The sequence below is a fragment of the Cyanistes caeruleus genome, chromosome 3, assembly GCF_971803275.1.
Source record: "Cyanistes caeruleus chromosome 3, bCyaCae1.hap1.1, whole genome shotgun sequence".
Classification (NCBI taxonomy): Eukaryota; Metazoa; Chordata; class Aves; order Passeriformes; family Paridae; genus Cyanistes; species Cyanistes caeruleus.
This window is the reverse complement of record NC_141703.1, coordinates 19,131,382-19,149,740: the sequence shown is the minus strand read 5'-3', so window position 1 is coordinate 19,149,740 and position 18,359 is coordinate 19,131,382. Positions and strand designations below refer to the sequence as shown.

The 18,359-nt window shown below is 38.7% G+C and overlaps 1 long non-coding RNA gene across 6 annotated transcripts; it reads left to right on the top strand.

Moving 5' to 3' along the window:
• The first annotated feature begins 5,541 nt into the window (after positions 1 to 5,541).
• On the top strand, positions 5,542 to 17,279 carry LOC111922929 (uncharacterized). 6 transcript variants are annotated; one of them, XR_015284200.1, is made up of 11 exons: positions 5,542 to 5,744; positions 6,891 to 6,997; positions 8,286 to 8,396; positions 9,331 to 9,408; positions 10,132 to 10,204; positions 10,295 to 10,378; positions 11,096 to 11,412; positions 13,189 to 13,282; positions 14,106 to 14,244; positions 14,416 to 14,542; positions 15,343 to 17,279. It is a non-coding gene; the product is annotated as an uncharacterized LOC111922929 (long non-coding RNA). The 6 variants fall into 6 exon arrangements; XR_015284199.1 differs by having other exon boundaries at positions 5,547 to 5,744; positions 8,286 to 8,524; XR_015284201.1 differs by lacking the exon at positions 11,096 to 11,412.
• The last annotated feature ends 1,080 nt before the right edge of the window (positions 17,280 to 18,359 follow it).

The following is an 18,359-nucleotide window of genomic DNA, read 5'->3' as shown; positions in this document are numbered from 1 at the left end:
TTCATGGAGGGTCCTTTTCCACTGAGATGACAAATGCAAATATGACCAAGTGCTAAATAATATGTTCCGTGTTCCATTCTGAAAGCAAGCTTATGCACATGTTAGGGTTTCCTTTGGCACTTGGTGTGGGCTAACAGCAAATGTGTCGTCACCCGTTACATCAGGAATGTTTGATGGGAACTTGTCAAACACTAGTGTAGGATAACCTTGCTCTGGTTTATGCTGAGAGAAGTGTCTGCAGTCAAGGAAGAAATAAAAAGCTGATTGGAAATAAAAAGCTGTTACTTCTTTCATGTTTATATCATCAAAAGTGTTATCAACACATTTGGGAAGAATGCTGAGGAGATTGTTATTGGAGTTAAAATGTATATGTGTATATTAAATCCTTCATTTTGTGAAAATTATACATTTTCTCCACTGGCATCTTGAGCACATCTCCCAAAAATATGTGTACTGGGGTGGAAATAAGCTTCTGAAGGCTGGGGGAAGGAAGGAGCATTTATTATCCTTTGCTAAGTCTCAAGTCAAGCTTTTATTGTGGTAGTTGGCTGTAGGAGAGCACAATGCTGTCAGCTCTTGGACTGACAAGAGAGCCTTGTCTTAACTTTGAGCTGGTGCATGTCTGATGACTTAACTTCTCGACCAATAACAGAGGCAGAAAGCAAGATTGCACTCAAGGGCACACAAAGGCTAGTCTAAATTTCAAGGATAAAATGACAAATAGCCACTGCACAAGCATGCTTTGGCTAAATGTGTTGTTTTCCTCCTGTGCACTGTAGAATCTTTGTGATTGCACTTAATCACAAGTGCACTTAACAAATCTAGATACATGTTTCATTTTATAGCTTAATACATCTCAGTGTCTCAAGGTTCCCAAGAACAACAGTTCTAGGTGGTGTGTTACATTTGTTGTGCATTTGACCATAATATAACCTTGATGTGTTTGCATAGTCAATGTTTTCACTTACAAAGCAATGGATTTGGAGGGGTTTTCTGCTTTTTGTATAGCTGCATGCTTTTTTTGTATGAAATTAGTGAATACAGGTACTACACTCTCAGGGGTAGAAGCACTACAGTATTTCTGTCTCAATTTTTGGTGATTTTTACTTCAATAACAACACCCCCTCCCCTCAGCTTCTAAGCCAAAGTTTGGGATATATATGGCTTCAGGAAAATGTTATCAGCAATGGCTGAGTGTGGCAGATGTAGATGCTTACTAAGATCTAACTCAGTGCATTCTCCCTATTGCATGCATTATGTATTTTCCCCATCTAACTCATATAGCAGATGACTTTTTTGCATTAAGGGTAAAGATTATAGCAAGCTGAATAAAATCAGTGAAGTGTAAACTTGTGCTCAGAGATGAAAAGAAGTCTGTCTTAAAAAAAAAAAAAGAGTGGGAAAATGAAGTAAATGCACATTGCTCCTGCTGTCAGTTGGGAGTGGCTGCTTAGATCATGTGAGCAGGGCAACAGCATGAAGAGAACAAACAATGCTCAGATGCAAATTGATAAATCCCACCTCTAATACAGACCTTTAAAATGCATTCCATGGAATGGAGTCATTTCCCTGCCATTTTGTTTCTAGAAATGGTGGGAAGTTTTGATTAAAAATTACTTTCTTAACCAGTACAAGGTATTGGATCTAATTCTGAGGAAAGCAACCCAAGTATTAAAGCATTGAATCATACAAATATGTTCTTGGGAATATTTAGGTGTGATGCCAGAAAACAAAGTGTGTTTATATAGCAAGAAATGTAGAGATCAATGTGTTTAGTTCCTGGCAAAATGAGCAACATTTCCATTATAGCAGTAGTGTGCAGGCTGAACTTCTAACAGATAATGTCAAGTAGATGTTCAATTTATTAAACATTTTTTAGTCTTTAATTACAAGCTATTAATAATTGCCAATCTGATAATTAAGTTGATAATCTTTAAAGTCCTTGAAACAAAAATACCTCCCAAGTATTTTCTTACTTTACTCCCTTCTTTGCTTGCTTCTATTTTTTCCATTAGTCTAGGAAGTTGTGAAAAGCCTGCTTATGAGGTTCATGGAGAGAAGAATAGTTCTGACTCAGACTAAGCAAGTCTGAGCACATAGATTGCTTAACCATTTATATGTTTCTGATTCATTCTGAGGTACAAGCATCACATATGTACAACATACACTAGGTTTTTATTTGTAGGCTCGAAAGTAGAGCCAAAATGAAAGGTGATCTGAATGGTGTAAATATCTAATTGAGTTAATGGATAATTTACATATGCCTAAAATTAGTTCCACTGCATGTATTTATATGGTGGGGTTCTTTTTGTTTTATGTATGGCTTTCTGATTCTGGTTACTTGATGCCAAGCATTATAAATGAGGACCTTTCTCTAAAGTGTAAAACTGATTAAATCTTAACATGAGTAATCAAAACATCAAATTTTGCCATAAATTTGAATTAAAACATATATATATATATATGCACATACAACATTCCATGTTTTAAACAAGCATGCTGCCCTTCTTTTTGCAGAAGCTTCTTAGAAGTGGAGTATATGACAAATCTGCTGCCAGCTGGCTGGCCTGGTGAAGGTGTCACTGAAGGACTGCAGCTCTCCCCAAAATGCCTCCAGCCCCCACAGGGTTCTTCCTCTGGTGGCCTGGGGGCTCTGGTAAGCACACAATGACAGAGTCATTGGATGGAACAAACCTTCACAAGTTGTCTTTTACATTTGTATTTCAATGACAGCAGTACAGCAAATGCTTGTATAGGTGATATTTAGTAAGAGTTTTCATGGCTCACCTGTTTTGTAGGCTGCTGAGTTAAGAAATCGAAAGTAGTTTTGTTTAGGTTTCACATGCATGTTTGAGTAGGAGGTAGATTTTACTAATTGTTTTTAATCAGATTAATTAGGTATTTATTTTCTGTTGCTGTGAGTGACTACTGCAGTGATATAACTTCTTTGGCACCAGAGATTTGAACATTATTTTTAAAAATCATTTATTATAAACAGGGTGAGTAGTAACTAATTGGATATTTCATAAAGATTTTGTTTACTGGCATATGGATAGTATGACACATGTAATGTATATGAAGTATTGCCAACTGTAGGCATTAGAAATCATGAGTCAGACCCTTAAAAGTCTTGAAAGTGGTTAAGAAAATGTGACAATTAACTTCTGTTCTTTGGGCCCCTAGGGTAACATGAGTCAAGTTTGTGACAAGGCTTGCTTGAGACTTTAGGAAGGAAAACTGAGGGTTTTGACTAATCATGTGTCTTTTAGAGTTGGAGCTTTAGAGAAAAAAAAACAAACACAAAACCTTGCAAGACTGGCAATAAAAGGATGATTTGGCAATGCTCTAATAGAGCAGGATGTCATTAATCTGAAAATAATCATAGACTGAATTTGTTTGTGAACATCTGTGCGAACATAACACAAGCCTTGGATAGTGAGGTTTTCTGGGTAGGACAGTTATATCTGCTGATCTACAAAACAGGCTGCCTTTGCCAAAGGCATAAACCTAAATTTGTAGATTCAATTTTTTAATTGTTTGGAATGACTATTAATAAAATGAGAGAGATAAATTGTTTACCATAGTAACAAAATTATGCTGTGCATGATAATGAAGTTGATGAAATGAAGTCATGCATCAGAAGAAAATAAGAAATTAGATGAGATCTCTGCTGTTTCTATGTGGTACGTGCAAACTCCACATGTTGTTTATTTTGTTAGACCCACTCACTGAATTATTTGTCTCTCTTTTGTTGTGACAAGATAACAAGTTGTTGCTGTTACCTTAGGCCCAGCTCGGTCAAGAGTAGTAGGTATCTAAAGAAAAATATAGGCTGAGATCAGATTAGCTAAAGAGAGCAATCAACAAATCCTTTCTTTTTCTAAATCTAGTGCAGCAATCTGTATTGCTGTAGTTGGCTAAGTTTTCTCCAGTAAAGTTATTTAGATATTAAAGAGACAAACTGAGCTTTTAGTACCCCTGGCAGGCTGGTAAGGCCATGTGGGACGTACAGGTTGAGCACCAGTTTTGCACTTGCATCTGCTGGAGGAGACGTGCCTTTGCCAATGGCAGTGCAACCCGTGTTACAGCAAGAGCAAGTGCTGTGGCAGGAGGAGCAGGCTGGAAATGCTGTGGCAAGTCCTTCAGATGCAGTGGTTTAAAGGTGGTTTAGACAATGGGAGGTCTGAGTCTGGTGCTTACTCCACCTCAGAAGTTTTGTTGTGCACTCTACAGACCCTATTGCATGACACTTCCTTTTATACTTCTCCTAACAATGTTTCACTGCACAGAAAGGGCTGTGAGAGCCAAGGAAGGAAGGATTTTCTTTCTCACTGAGCTAGAGTGATATTTCTACTTGCATGTTCTGATCTCCCCATACAGCACTTGATTTCCTTTTTATTTTTTGCACACCTTGAGGACATCCTTGCTACCAGCCTGCTTGGAGATATGAAAGTAATTTATCTGAGATATACCAGGCCTCAGTTTGTGAGCATTTGGAGTGGGCCAAAGTCCCACAACAAATCTGAAATTTGAGTTCTTACGGTAAAGAGCCAAAAAAAGCCCTCAACCTACCTATGCCCCCAAACTTGTTTTTTCTGTTGCTGCTCAAGCATGTAAGGTAGGGTTCAGCCCAGCAAATAGGGATGATGGATCTGAGATACCCTTGTCTGAACAACTTCTGTAGCCCTTGGAAAGAAGTAGTACTTCAGGGTGTGGCTGATCTTGTCCTGAAGTGGGTGTGGAACACAGGCTCTTGAGCCACACCACATGCTCTCTGCTTAGAGAATCTAGAATTGAGAGCTCAACACAGATGATTAGGCATACATTTACATGAGAGGGTCCCTGTTAATTACAAATTTAAACCAATTTGACTGTTCTAGAGCTTTTACTTCATGGTTTTGCTCTCCTTTATTTAGGGTACTTTTGTAAATATAAATCACTCTCTCTCCAAGCCCAGGAGAGGTTGGCTGTTATTCTATCTAGTTATTACAAGGGTATTCAGAGGCTTGTGGCATGAGAGGAAAGGTAGAAACTTGGAAAAAATAAAGCACGGAACACATGAAGAATAGCTGTTAGTTGTGGAGGAAGAGAGCTGACAAATAAATGGCTAATGTGTGCACAACGTGCATTGAAAGCAGGCAAACAGCAAGCCCAGAGTAGGCAGGATGCAGGTGCCAGCAGCCAGAGAAACCTGTGCTTTTTCAGTTCCTGCAACAGAGACCCTATGCAGAACACCCCATAGCAATTCTTGCTAAAGCATTGTGAAAGATAGTGCTGTTGAGGGAGAAACAAACCCCAGCTCAAACATTCTTCTTGTCGTAGGACTGCGTTCTTCAGTCCCATACCAATCACAATTTTTAATTGCTCACACCAATCATTGCTTTTCTGCTCAGGAGCCTGTGATGCAAGATCAGTAGAGGGTGAACCTGGGTTCAGTTTTGTCACTTTTCTTGCCTAGTCTGTTGCTTCAGTGTGAGAGCAGCCGTGATTTTTGCACTTCACAGATTGAAGCCATGTGTGGGGATTTAAGTAATCAATGACATCTTAGGGATAGGTAGCAACCCACAGACAACTGCCTTGTTGTGAGGCTGCCCTTGCCTATCTCCAGCTGGCTTGGAGGGAAATTGCCTCTTGGTTAGAGGTTAGAAGAGATTTACAGTAAGGCAGTTTTAGATTTGGGAGAAGAGCTGGTGAATGAGGTGGGTGTGTGGTCCATATGGTGCTGTGAAAGGGATTGAATGCAGGTAAGATCTGGGTCATCATGTGGAATTAAGGACTGGATGTGGCATTGGGTTTTATGTGACTTTCCTTAGGATTAGGAGGTTGAATTTTGAGACATTTAAGAAACTTTGATTAAAGACACTGCAGGACATTGAAAGGAGTTCTTTCTGAATATACATTTTTCCAAATACTTTTATTTCTGTCCTTAAGCTTAAGGCCACACAAATTCTAGCCTGTTTGACACTGTTTGTCATAGGCACAGACATTTGGGTGAAGAACATAATGCTACATTTTGCAGTAGTGTTTTGATTCTCCCTGTTACGTGCTTTTTTTTTTTTAATATGTAAACAGTTTTGAAGTCAACTTATCCTTAGGCTATGTTAAAAAAAATTAAAAAGATGCAGCAACACTTATCTGGAGTCAGTTGAACCCTAATTTAGCTGTTCAATTGTTCAGTTACTTTAAGAAATAGACTTGTGAATAATCATCAGAGATAAAAACATCTCAAAACCCCAAGTGTGTTTCCTTAAGCCTATATGGGTCACCAGTGTACTGAGCATAGATTAAAGGAAATGATAAGAAATTTGGCTTCCTACACTGATAAAGTTTGATGGAGACTTGCTTGTCCAGAGTAGAGCACTCGATTCCTTGGCAAACAAGTGTTGAGGGTTTCATTGTAGGGGTGATGATGGAAGTCAGTGTTATGGGCCAAGGTATAGAAATGCAGAGGAACTGCTCAGAAATAGGGTGAACAAGTGGAGTTTGTGCACATGTAGTACTTGCTTTCCAAACTCTGATGGATGTAGGCTTCTCTCTCACTTAAGATGAAATAATGAAAAATTCATAAGGACAAGAAACTCATTTTCTGGGACAGTAGAGGTGCAATTAGATTAATATTCAGAAGACTGTAGTCCCCACCTGGGATTTGAACTCTGGATTAGAAGATTAAAACTGGATCACCATATGCTGCTCAATCTCTGTGTGTAATTTGGTAGTTGTTCCTCTAAATAATTAATTAGATAATGCTCTCTGTCAAGTAATCAGTTTGGAGTTCACTCGAGGAGAAGTAATATAAAGTCCATCAAACCAGAGAGGATTTTATTAGGACAACCATGATTAAAGTTTCAAACTCTAAATGAGGACTTCTTAATTATGCTGTTCAACTGCAGAGGGAGAAACATTTAGTGTATTGAAAGATTACAGAAGTCACCTCCATTTTCTTTGGTTTCATCTCAGAGCAGAACAAGAAGAAAATTCACATCTTCCTCTTGGAAAAGTAAGTTTGACAAGCTTTGTGGAGTTATAAGTGGTAGACCTGAAAGCACAAGAGGCAAATCAGTCAAAATATTTTTTTTAAAAAACCTCTCTCCTAGTTTTGATGACACCATTCCATTGAATGCAGGGTTGTGTTAGGTATTTTTCCACTCATCTTATGACATTTATTGTGCTTCAGCTGAAATGATACAGAGAAAAGTGAAATCAGCACCTTTGCCTCTGATAAATAACTTGAAAATTGTAAGTACAGGTGGCTGTAAGGACAGGGAGATGCACATACTTTCTATCCCTGAATCCACTGCAATTAGCAGTGGTCATCCACTTGCCAGAGTGGAATGTTTTCTTTACTGTCATCTCATGGTGGCACTGAACAAGGCACAAAGTAATGTGAACTGCAAGGAAGAGTCTGGTTGATTTGGCTCTCAAAAATTTTCAGTGCTCTCTGCTTCATGGTGGAAGCTGTCATTTTAAGAGTGTTATTCTAGAAGAGAGAGATGCATATCACCAGCATTAAACTCCTTTTATGGTTTTTAATTAATTAATGTTTGGCTGGAAATATTAAAAAAAAAAATTAGTTTGCATTTTTTTCTAGAAGAACAGGAAGTTGCCCCTTATTTTTGAAATTTTATACCAAGAAAGCATTTACAACCAAACATAAATATTGAGCTAGTTCTCTTCCCATTTCACCTGGAGGAGGAAGAATAAATAAGGAATAGCAATTCCACATCCTCTTCTAATAGTAAAATTCCATATCTTCAAATAAGCAAGAGTAAGCAGCTGTCATTATAATGAGTGAAAAATAAACATTTATTATGTTGTGAATAAGTCCTATAAATCTAAACTTCCATGCAGTATGTATGGAAGTATGCTATGTATAGAAGTGTATATACTGCCTTCACAGTACAGCAAATACAGAACTCTTTGTTATGTAAGCAGTTGTATATAACCAGATGTACTATGGGCCACATGGGTTGAAGAGAAGCCAAATAAACTTTGTTCCTTTCTTATATTCATTTGTACTTTAGCTAGGTAAAGGAAAAAAGTTCCTGCAAAAATCTGAGACTTTCAACAAAGGAAATCCAATCTACACAACTTCTTTAACAATTAATAATAATTAGTGATAATTGCAGTTTGAATTGAAAAATTACTGAAAAATCAGAAACATAAGCAACTATGAGGCGTAAAATAGCAAACTGGAGCACACTAGGGGTTAGTGTTGAGCCTAATATTCACTTCTGTATAAATGACCTAAAATAATAAGAGAACTTAAAAATCAATCAAATTCACAGATGGTATCCAGAGGCTTCAAAGAAAGCAGAGACAACAGATAAACCACCAAATAATCTAGAGAGTTTATAGAAAAAAGGAGCATTCAAGGACAAGATGCAACTTTGATACATGTAAGGTTCTTTTGTGGATTAAAAGAAGGCTAAAAATGCAAATATGTTCACAGAAGAACATGGACACTGATTTCATCAGGAGACAGGGACAGTTTTATATAACTGCACCTCACATCCTGTAACTAGAGGCAATTAGTTTAAATTCTATTTAACAGCAGTTTTTGGTCTTACAAGCTCTGTGCCTGAAGTCTGCAGAGAAGCTGTTTTGTTTTTGGATGCTGCTGGATTAAGAGAGCAAAACTTTTGCATCTGTTATTCCCAGTTTTTTCAGTACTTGGATTTTTAAAGGATGAGGTTTGGCTGATGTTATGTTTTGACATTGGTGGGAGACTCACCTTCTACCAAAGGCTTAAACAAAATCAATTTGTCAGTGAAACTTGTTCAATTTGCATCCATATTTGATGTGGTGGGTCTGTGTGTGGCTAAATGTATCTTTATCCACCCGTGTCTGATGTTTGCTTCCATATCTGCAATATAACCTTCTTTTTTTGATTGGCACACATAGGGCTGGTTGGAAAAGGAGTTGTATTTAACACAGGGCTGTAAAACTGCACGAGTTTGTTATCCTTGGATAAAGGACAAGTAAATAATATTCTGCCAGATGAGCAGGTAGCCAAGAAACAGATGACCAAACTGATTTCTGGGTAGCAAAGGACATTGCTGGAAAAAGGGCACTAGTACTTATAAAAGGAAAAATATTATTTTACAAGCAGCCTTGCTTTGATTACCAGAGAAAAACAGATGTAACTTGACTGCAGGGACCAGAAGAGATGGGGCTTCAGCAAAACCCTGGAGTCTCTGTGACCACCAAACATATCAAAAACGTGATGGAAAGACCGAGGCAGTGATTCAGATGTTGCTATTTGTTAAATTCAATTTTCTGTATAGCTTTGTTTCATGCACTGACTGAATAATGTGAATTTTTTGTTTTTAGACAAAAGTTCGCAAAATTTTATGTGCTTCTATTTCTGTGGATCCCTGAAAAATGAAATAAACCAGTTCAACTGTAAAGGTAACTGCATGTATTAGAAACTTGTGAAGTATTTTAGTGGGAATATGGAGGAAATCAGGCTGTGAAATGAAGCTGCTTGTGATCTGAGATTATTGTTATCCTCCCAGGGGGAAGGCTGTGGGCAGCCACTGCAGAGGCCATGTGAAGTTGGGTAGATATTTAAGAAATAAACAAATAGGGTCATTAGTAGTAGTAGTAGTAGCAGCAGCAATAGTATTATTATTAGTAATAATAATAAATATAAATTCTAAATATAGAATTAGTAATTCTATAATTTTTTTTTTTTTATAGTTTGACAGATAGTCAAAGCACTGTTGCTACAGGAACATATACACCTTTACATTAAACATGGTTATCTGCAGGGCTGATGGTGGGGAAGGCAAGTCTGATCATAATCTGAAGGGCCTGTGGTTCAGGTCTGCCATTATTAGCCCAAATTCATAAAAGCTTGAGGATCCCTAAATGGGACTGAGTAATTTCACATATTAAATCCTAAATTTTGATCCTTACTTGCCATTCCTTAGGCTAGGTCTTTAGACATACAGATTTTCATACTTCTGTTCACCAAGTATTGAATATTTTGTTTCTGTGCACACAAACAGCTGTTAGAGCAATGGTTAGAAACCAAGCTTCTATACTTCTGATCAAGTTTCCCAGTCATTGGTTAAAAGATGAGGCAGCTTTTCTCTAGTCCACTGATTTTTTTAATCACTTTTTATCCAGGAACATGACTGCAACAGGAAGGGAGAGGAACATCCTGAGTATAAAGCCTGCAGCAGGATAGTTGAGATAGCAAGTAAGACCTGTACAATTTAGTAATTTGGCTAAAATGGAAACCTCTTGCTTCCCTTTCACACAGGCAATGACTTTTCTCTGTGTTACACAGGCCTGAGCACAATGCACAGCTGCAGTGCAGGAGAGGACTCCAGGCTAGAAGTTCCAATCTGATGCTAATCACAAAATCCTCGAGGTTAGAAAAGACCTTTAAGATCAAGGCAAGCTGTAAGCCTAACACTGCCAAGTCCACCATAAACCCTGTCCCTGAGTGCCACATCTACATATTTTTTTCAATATCTTCAGGGCTGGTGACTCAACCACTTCCCTGGGCAGACTGTTCCGGGACTTGACAAACCTTTTAGTGAAGCAATTTTTCCTAATACCCAACCTAAACATCCCCTGGCATGACTTTGAGCTAATTTGACTGTGACTTGTGGCCACACAAGTGGTGGGCTCTCAGGTGGGTACCTCTCTGAGGTGTTTCTCAGCAAGCCCTGGAGCATCCTTGCTCCCAGCTCTACCTGTTACAAATCTGGTGGAGCTGGGAGCAAGCACCCAGGCACCAGGAAGGCAGACACTGCAATGGCTGCTGCTGCAAAACCTGAATCCCTTAACACCTCTAGCCCATGGGTCTCTGACTTACTGTGCAGATAATAGTGTAGAAGGGATGCAAAAAAACCAGCAGGTTACTTAGGCAATGCAGTAGCAGAGAGAAGGTGAGGATAGCAGACCTCTCTACAATTGCATTTGGCTTACTTTTCATTCTTCACAACAATGGGACATCTCTACAGTGGGATGGAAATTTTCCCCATTTCCAGGATGCCACCTTTTCCAATGCAGTTTTTGTTATTTTCCTCCTTGAAACCCTTCTCTTGTGCCATGTCTTCTGGCTGCTCTGTGGACCATGCAGACTGTGAGACGTCCGTGCTCACCTCCCTCCTGCTGGCAAGAAAGGAACACAGGCTGCAGAGGAGCTGCAGAGGAGTGGGGCTGGTAGGATGGATGTGGCCCAACAAACCTTGTTCTCTGTCAGCATCCTGCATTTTTGAAGCAGAGGCCATGAACATTGGCCTTTTGTGTGTTCTCTGGAAATGGCTGCCGTGAGACTCCCAGTTCATCACAGCGTGAGCCGGTCACAAGCGTAGACTTGGTGCACAGCATGAGCTCCTGCACGATGAACCTCGTTTCTGCAAACCCCTATAAATGTTTGCTTATGCATTTTGAAAGGTACTTAATTTTTCAATAACCAAAATTCTATAACTTCATTCCATAATATGTTATAGAAGAAGTTTGACCACAGCTAGCTGTTTGAAGTACAGCTTTTATGGCTGAATTGTTGTTGAAATTATAGTTTCACCTTTAGTGATAAAGGACCTCTGGATCTACCAGCCTGAGTGATTTCATGTGCTTTTTTGGCCTATACCTGTTAATAGATTTCAAAATCAACATTTTGATAAAATGTCTCAAGGAAGATTTTTTTTTTTTGCAGATTTGTTTTTCATATTTTGTTTTTCTCTGGTGATTGTAGCAAATCTAACTGGTTTCAATTTAATTAAAGTATCTTAACTTGGCAGGGCAATGTAATCATAAGATATAGGGGTTTTCAAATATAAAAAAAATGCAAATGCTTATTGTGAAAAACAAATTTTATTTATTTCAATTGAAATTACAGGCTTTTCTCATATATTTAAACTAAGTTTTAAATCACTAAGGGCTAACTATATTGCATAATTAAGCAAATCCTAGAAGGTTCCAGTTATTTTACTGGAACTTGAAATGTATTTCATGCTTTCTAAAATGTTTTCTCAATATGTTGCATTCTTCTTCTAAAATAGCAGCTGGGAGTAGAGAGCAGTGAATCCATATTAAATCTGAGTTGAACTATATTCTTCAGAGATGTACGGTATTTATTTTTAACTGATGCATTCATGGCAACACTATAATCTCACCAGAGCTACTGGATCATGTTGTTCTAGGGCTTTCTGTGTTTTATGAAGTCACTGCCTCTCAGCCTAAGTGCATCTCTCTTTTGATTGACCTCCATATAAAAGCTGTCCATACTTTTAGAGTTACAGCCATAAGCGCCCTGACATAGAAGCATATACTCGGCTCTTTTCAGAAAAATTACCTCCTTTTTAGAGTATTTTGACAGAACCTCTTTGGAAGAGTGAACATGGAGTCAGCAGAAACTCCATCAAGTGATGATGTCTTTGCCCTCTCAATGGATGATGTGCTTGGGAGTGAGAGAAGATTTTCAAAAGGTTTCATTCTATCTCAGTGTCTGAAAGTTCAGGTTCACAAAAGCATTTCTCATTGTTCTAGAAAGCTCAGACAATATTTTTGTTTCATCTGCTAGATGATCTCCAGCCCTGCTGAAACATCCTGAACATAGGGTAGTTAGATATTTCTGGTTCTGAACTCTAAAGATGAGGTCTCCAAGAAGTATCAGATAATGAAAGAGAAATAATTTCATCTTTGGAAAAGAAGAGGGTTTTTTCGGGTTTCTTACAAAGTTCAAGTATTTTTCAAGCTTTGAGTATCAAAGTGCTGTATTTTATATATCTCTATATATATCACACTTCTTTACTGTGCTTGTGACCAAGCGCTGGAGCAGATTGCCCAGAGAGGTTGTGGAATCTCCCTCACTAGAGATATTCCAGACCTGTCCAGATGCCTTCTGCACTCTGGGATGATCCTGCTTGAGCAGGGAGATTGGACCTGATGACCCACTGTGGTACCTCCTGACCTGACCAGTTCTGTGATTTGTGACTTATAGTGCTTGCTCAGTGTCATAAACACATTGAGCAACTCAGCTGAACAAGGCAGAGCCACCTCAGAAAGGTTCCTAAAATAATGACACAAAAACAATTTTATGTGTTCTCTGTTTTGAGGGGATTGTTTGGTTAGTTTGATGTAAGACAAGTTCAAAGATTACGAAGAATAAGTGGTCAAACTTCAGCAGGAATTTAAATGTAACAGAAATCTCTGTCTGTGCTTCCTCAGTGACACTCCAGCTGGGACACTGCATGCAAATATCAAATTGCTTCTTAGAGTGAGTTATGAAAAATTGGACAGAAAAAACAGCAGACTGGCACTGGTAGGCTTGATCTTTAAATTCTTCCTTTTCAAAATACTGCTGAATCTAGATGGCCATGAGAAAGGGTCATCATTTCTGAACTGTCATCTTTACAATAAATTTCAATTTTATTCCAGAGGATGCTGTGGCAAAATTTTTGCCATAATGACAATTACAGAGTTCTAGTTTTCAATGGTAGTATTAAATGCAGAACACAAAGAGAAGCTCAAGTCGTACTTGAAAGTGCTTTACCAGCACAAGACATTCAAGACAAGAAAATATTGGTTTGAAAAATGGGAATTGATTTATCTGTTCAGTAAAAAGTCTTGGAAAACACCAAAACTACAGTTCATAGAGAAAGAGAAAATAGCTATTCAGTGCCCTCTGTGCCTTTTCTTAACAAAGGGTTTGGGGCACCCTTCCTCCCACTACTGTAGTGCTTGGTGCTATAAAAATGTGGCAGTTTTGGGCTTTGTTTTGGGTTTGGTGGGAGGTTTTCAGTTGTTTATTTGGGGAATTCTTTGTTGTTTTTTTGGTAATGTACTTCATGGAGATGCCTAAGCAATATTCTGGTCTTGAGATATCTGGGCTTATACATTTGCATGCCTGGAATATTGTCTTGGCATCCTTGCCTTTATGCAAAGTGAAGTGAAGCATTGCCTCAAATTTAACTTAGCTGCAAGAAAGGCAGTTTTATTTGTAAGTGAAATTAAATTAATATATGCACTCTGACATGTCTCAAGGCAAGTGAAAGTCTTTGTTTTAGACATATTTACATAATTTTCTATGCCTTTTGCATCTTGTTGTCATTCCACCTTATATTTCTACATTTCCTGTATCTCAGAGAACACACAAATGGAAAATGAAGCTAAAAAAGCTTTGAAGAAAAGCTTTAAAAATCTTCTATTTGGATTCTGGAAAATAGCTCATTAATTACAGCTGGAAATATGAAATGTGAAAGGCTGCCAGCAGAGTCAGCTCAGGTTTGTGACAATGATCATTTTATGACTTGCATCATGTCAATCTCCCAGTAGATTCCCTCGTGCTCCCAGAATAAGTTAATAGTGAGTAAATGACTTCTTACAGTTGCCAGGTAGCTTGGAGCACAGTGTTGTGTACTAAAATTATGTTTATTTCCATATTCTTGGATCTAGTTTTAGTTTGCCTGCCTGGCATCAGAGCTGCGAGATGAGTGACCCCACGTTCCTACTCCTTGTTTTGTATTTGAGGATGATGATACAGCCAAAGCATGTTGAAATTACAGCTCCCATCTATCACATGGTAAGTACCATCCTCACAAGTCTTGTTTGGGCAGACTGGGGACACAGTTTGGAGGTTTGGAAAGGTAAAGTTCCCATTAATGCTGACAACATTCCTGCCACTCTTAATGTAGGCAGGAACCTGTTAGAATGGGAGACAAACCAACCCTATTTCATGAGGAAGGTGGCTAAGTGGCAGGATCAAAATGAGAGGGTAAGACAGACCCCAAACCCCTGAAGACCACATATTCTGGGCTTAGGAAGATAGTGAGTATTGAGGGCCAGAAAAATAGTAGAGAAAAAAAAAAAAGATGTTTCATCTAGTAGAAATAAATAATTGCATCAATAAAAGATAAATCTTTAAATCCAGCTTATACAGGTTGTCAATAACAACATAATCTCTCATTTTTATTGCTGCTATTTAATAACTCCTAAGTAGGAGTAGCTGCAGATGAGAGCTGTTGTTCCTTCTATGTCTGCATTTCGTTATTTTGATCTTCTTTAGTTAAAAATGTGAAATGTGAGTAGATCTGACACTATAATACATTGCTACATCATGCTAGTAACTCTATCATGGCAGGGCTGGGACCTGCAGAGTGCGCAGAAGTGTAAAGTCTCGATTTAGATAAATGAAGTACTTATGTGCAACAGTGCTTGCAACAATAATGTTATCTGAGAACGATAGCTAATGCATATGGTACAATTTTTATGAAATGTATGAATCATCTGTCTTTTGGGGAACTCATTGTAGCTTCCTTCTCCTGATTCTGTGTTAATGTAGCAATATAATTTCTGTTTCTCATGCATTTTTCTCAATGGAAGAAGAGCAGCAATCACCAGCATTTAATAATCACAGCCTTCAGAATGCAACACGAGCTACAAAAGCATACAAATAGGCTGGGAGCATGCAGAGTTACGGAGGAAGGAACAGCGTGTTCCTCAAAATTTGCAAGCACCCTTTTGGAGGACTGCTGTGAAGGAGAACTGCCATGGAGGTTGGCACCAGTCCTTGTGCCAAGGCTTGCTGTGGATTATTCTGGACCAATGGCTTCCCCAGCAGTAGATGCTATTGAGATTTCTCACACAGCTTTCATGCTCCATCCTTTGGAAAATCCTTGGAACGTGTTCTGGCTATCAGGGAGTGAAATTTTTGGGTGGGCTGCTTGCCTGGTGTATAACAATCTGGGCAGAATGGATACCTTTGGATTTCTACAGTTCAACTAGCAATTGATTTTCTCTGGAGACAGAATTAGGGTTGCCAAGACAGTTTCTTGGCCCAGTTAGCATTTACACTGTGGGCTCGCACTGGAAAGCCATGCAGGCATATCTGGGGATGTCTTCAGTCAGCATAGGGTGGGTTGACTGTATTGTTTGACCAGGTTTTGTGTGTGTCTTTCATTTGTTTATGCCTGCAAATAGACCATATCGTCAGTTCCAGATTAAAACCTTATTGAAAAACTATGATTGCTTGTTTTCCAGGAAAACTATGAAAATTGTGAATAATCCCTGTTACATTTTCTTTTTCTGAAGGATATTTATTAATGTTTTGTCCAGATTGAACAAGGAAAACCTACTCTTTTTAATTTCCTATTCCACATCTACTAAGGTAATGGCTACCAAAGTAGAACAAGAGTGGCATAACACAGCAATGTTTGGCATTGCAAAATCCCAAGAGGGTTGAAATCTCAGCAACCTTTTCCCATAAAATAAATAGCTTAAATTTAAAATGAAATTAAGCATATTGGAACAAAGAGTAGAAAGAAGGGGTAGAAAGAATTGATACTGCTTATGGTGGCGTAACATTTTCTAGATTGAACTGATTCATATTTCAGAAAACTCTGAATGTAATTTGGGTATTTATATTATGAACTGCAAAGCCTGTGAAGTCAGTGCAGTCCTTCTGTTGTCCCAGTGGTCTGTGAATTAGGGACTTGCTGGAGATCTGGATTAGCCTGGCTGCGTGCAGAAAACATTCTTGCATGTTCAAATCCCATTTCACCTTTCTCATGTCTCATTCTCCCCTAAGCACCATTGCCTGTTTAAGGATCATAATAACAAGAACTGCAAATAAGCCGTGTTTTTCATGTTGTTTAATTTTTTATATATGGAAAACACAAGGATGACTGAAATGGTAGTTCAGCCTGAAATGTAACCAATGTAACCAAGTCTCCCTGATGTCTAGTTAGACTAATCAGAGGAACTTCCTTTTTTTTTTGGCACTTCTTATTGCTTGACTTTAGTGATATCTCAAAACATGCATTTGAGACAGTCTCTGCCATGCCACTACTTCTTGAGAGCAGATTTAATTTCACTTTGGCTAGGAGATTCAGTGTGCCTAACATCGGTGCTGAAATCCCTCATGCTGTCAAAGACTGGAAAATAATCTCTTCCCTATACCTTCTGCCACATACACAGATGTAGAAACATATCCTGGGGCAAAATCCTGAGCATGCTAAATCCAGCAGTGCCATTAAGGTTGGGATGGAATAGCATAAACATGTATCATCCAAATCTGTATCTATATCTCCAGTACAGGTAGGATTTATTGCAAGAAGAAAAACAAAGTAAAAACACAGCTGATAATTTGATGAATTTATGTTTTTTGAATGAAGAAGAACTAGTTATCACCAAAGTTACCTGGATGATAAGCTGAATGTTCTGCTTATTGCTTTGATATATTTGGTTTCTTCAAACTGAATTAGTTCTAGTTTTGTCATAAATAATATCTCTTTTTTAATAAAGATTTTCTTCAAAGCTTCCAAGTGAGATGAAATTCATTAGACATATCCAAGGATGTTGATTCTCACTGGTCAGGACTTGAAATAGGTGGGTATGTTAACCCTATAGCTGATTCCTGTCCCAGCCACTGCCCCATGGCAGAAGGTGATACTTATGCACTTTCTACTTCTTCCAAATACCATACATGAACAAAATGAATCTGTGCTGGTTTTATTTGGGATGGAGACAATATTCTTCATACAAGCTGATATGGGTTACATTTTGGACCTGTGCTGGTGAGAGAGGTGTTGGTAACACACCAGCATTTTTATGTTATTGCTGAACAGCACTTAACCCAGAGCCAAGGCCTTTTCTGCTCCTCACCCCACCCCACCGGTGAGGAGGCTGAGGGTGAACAAGGAGTTGGAGGGGATACAGCCAGGACAGCTGACCCAAATGGACCCAGGGGATATCCCACATTGTATGGTGTCATGCTCAGCCTACAGGGCTGGGGCAAGAAGGGAACAGGTGATGTTTGGAGTGATGGTGTTTGTCTCACCAAGTCACCATGTGCTGGAATGTGACTTTCCTGGAAATGGCTGAACACCTGTTTGCCTGTGGTAAGTGGTGAATTATTTTCTTTGCTTTATCTGTTCAGCTGTCTTTATATCAACCTGTGAGGTTTGGTGCATTTACCCTTCTGATTCTTCTCCCCATGCTACTGATGTGAGACTGAGTGAATGGCTGTGTGAGTCTGAGCTGCCTGCTGGGCTTATACCACCACAGAATCAATTTCACACACTTTTTACAAGAATAGATGACATGAGGTTATTAGCTCAAGGTTGCAAAATGAGGCAGTAATGGGTGCTGCTGCCCGTTGGGATCTCAGCTTATCTATTGAGCTATCACAGTCGTGATCCTTGGCCTGAGTAGCTGGCAGAACTGTGCAACAGAACGTGGCAGGAAAGGATACTGTCAACTTGAAGGAAACATCAGATTCCATCAGTTGAATCTTATCAAAAAGAAAAACTGGAACCCCAACTCTTGTCAGCTACTTATTAAAAATCAAGTATTCAAGGTTGTTTATTAAAATGCAATTACAAGGTATTGCCTTCTGTTCT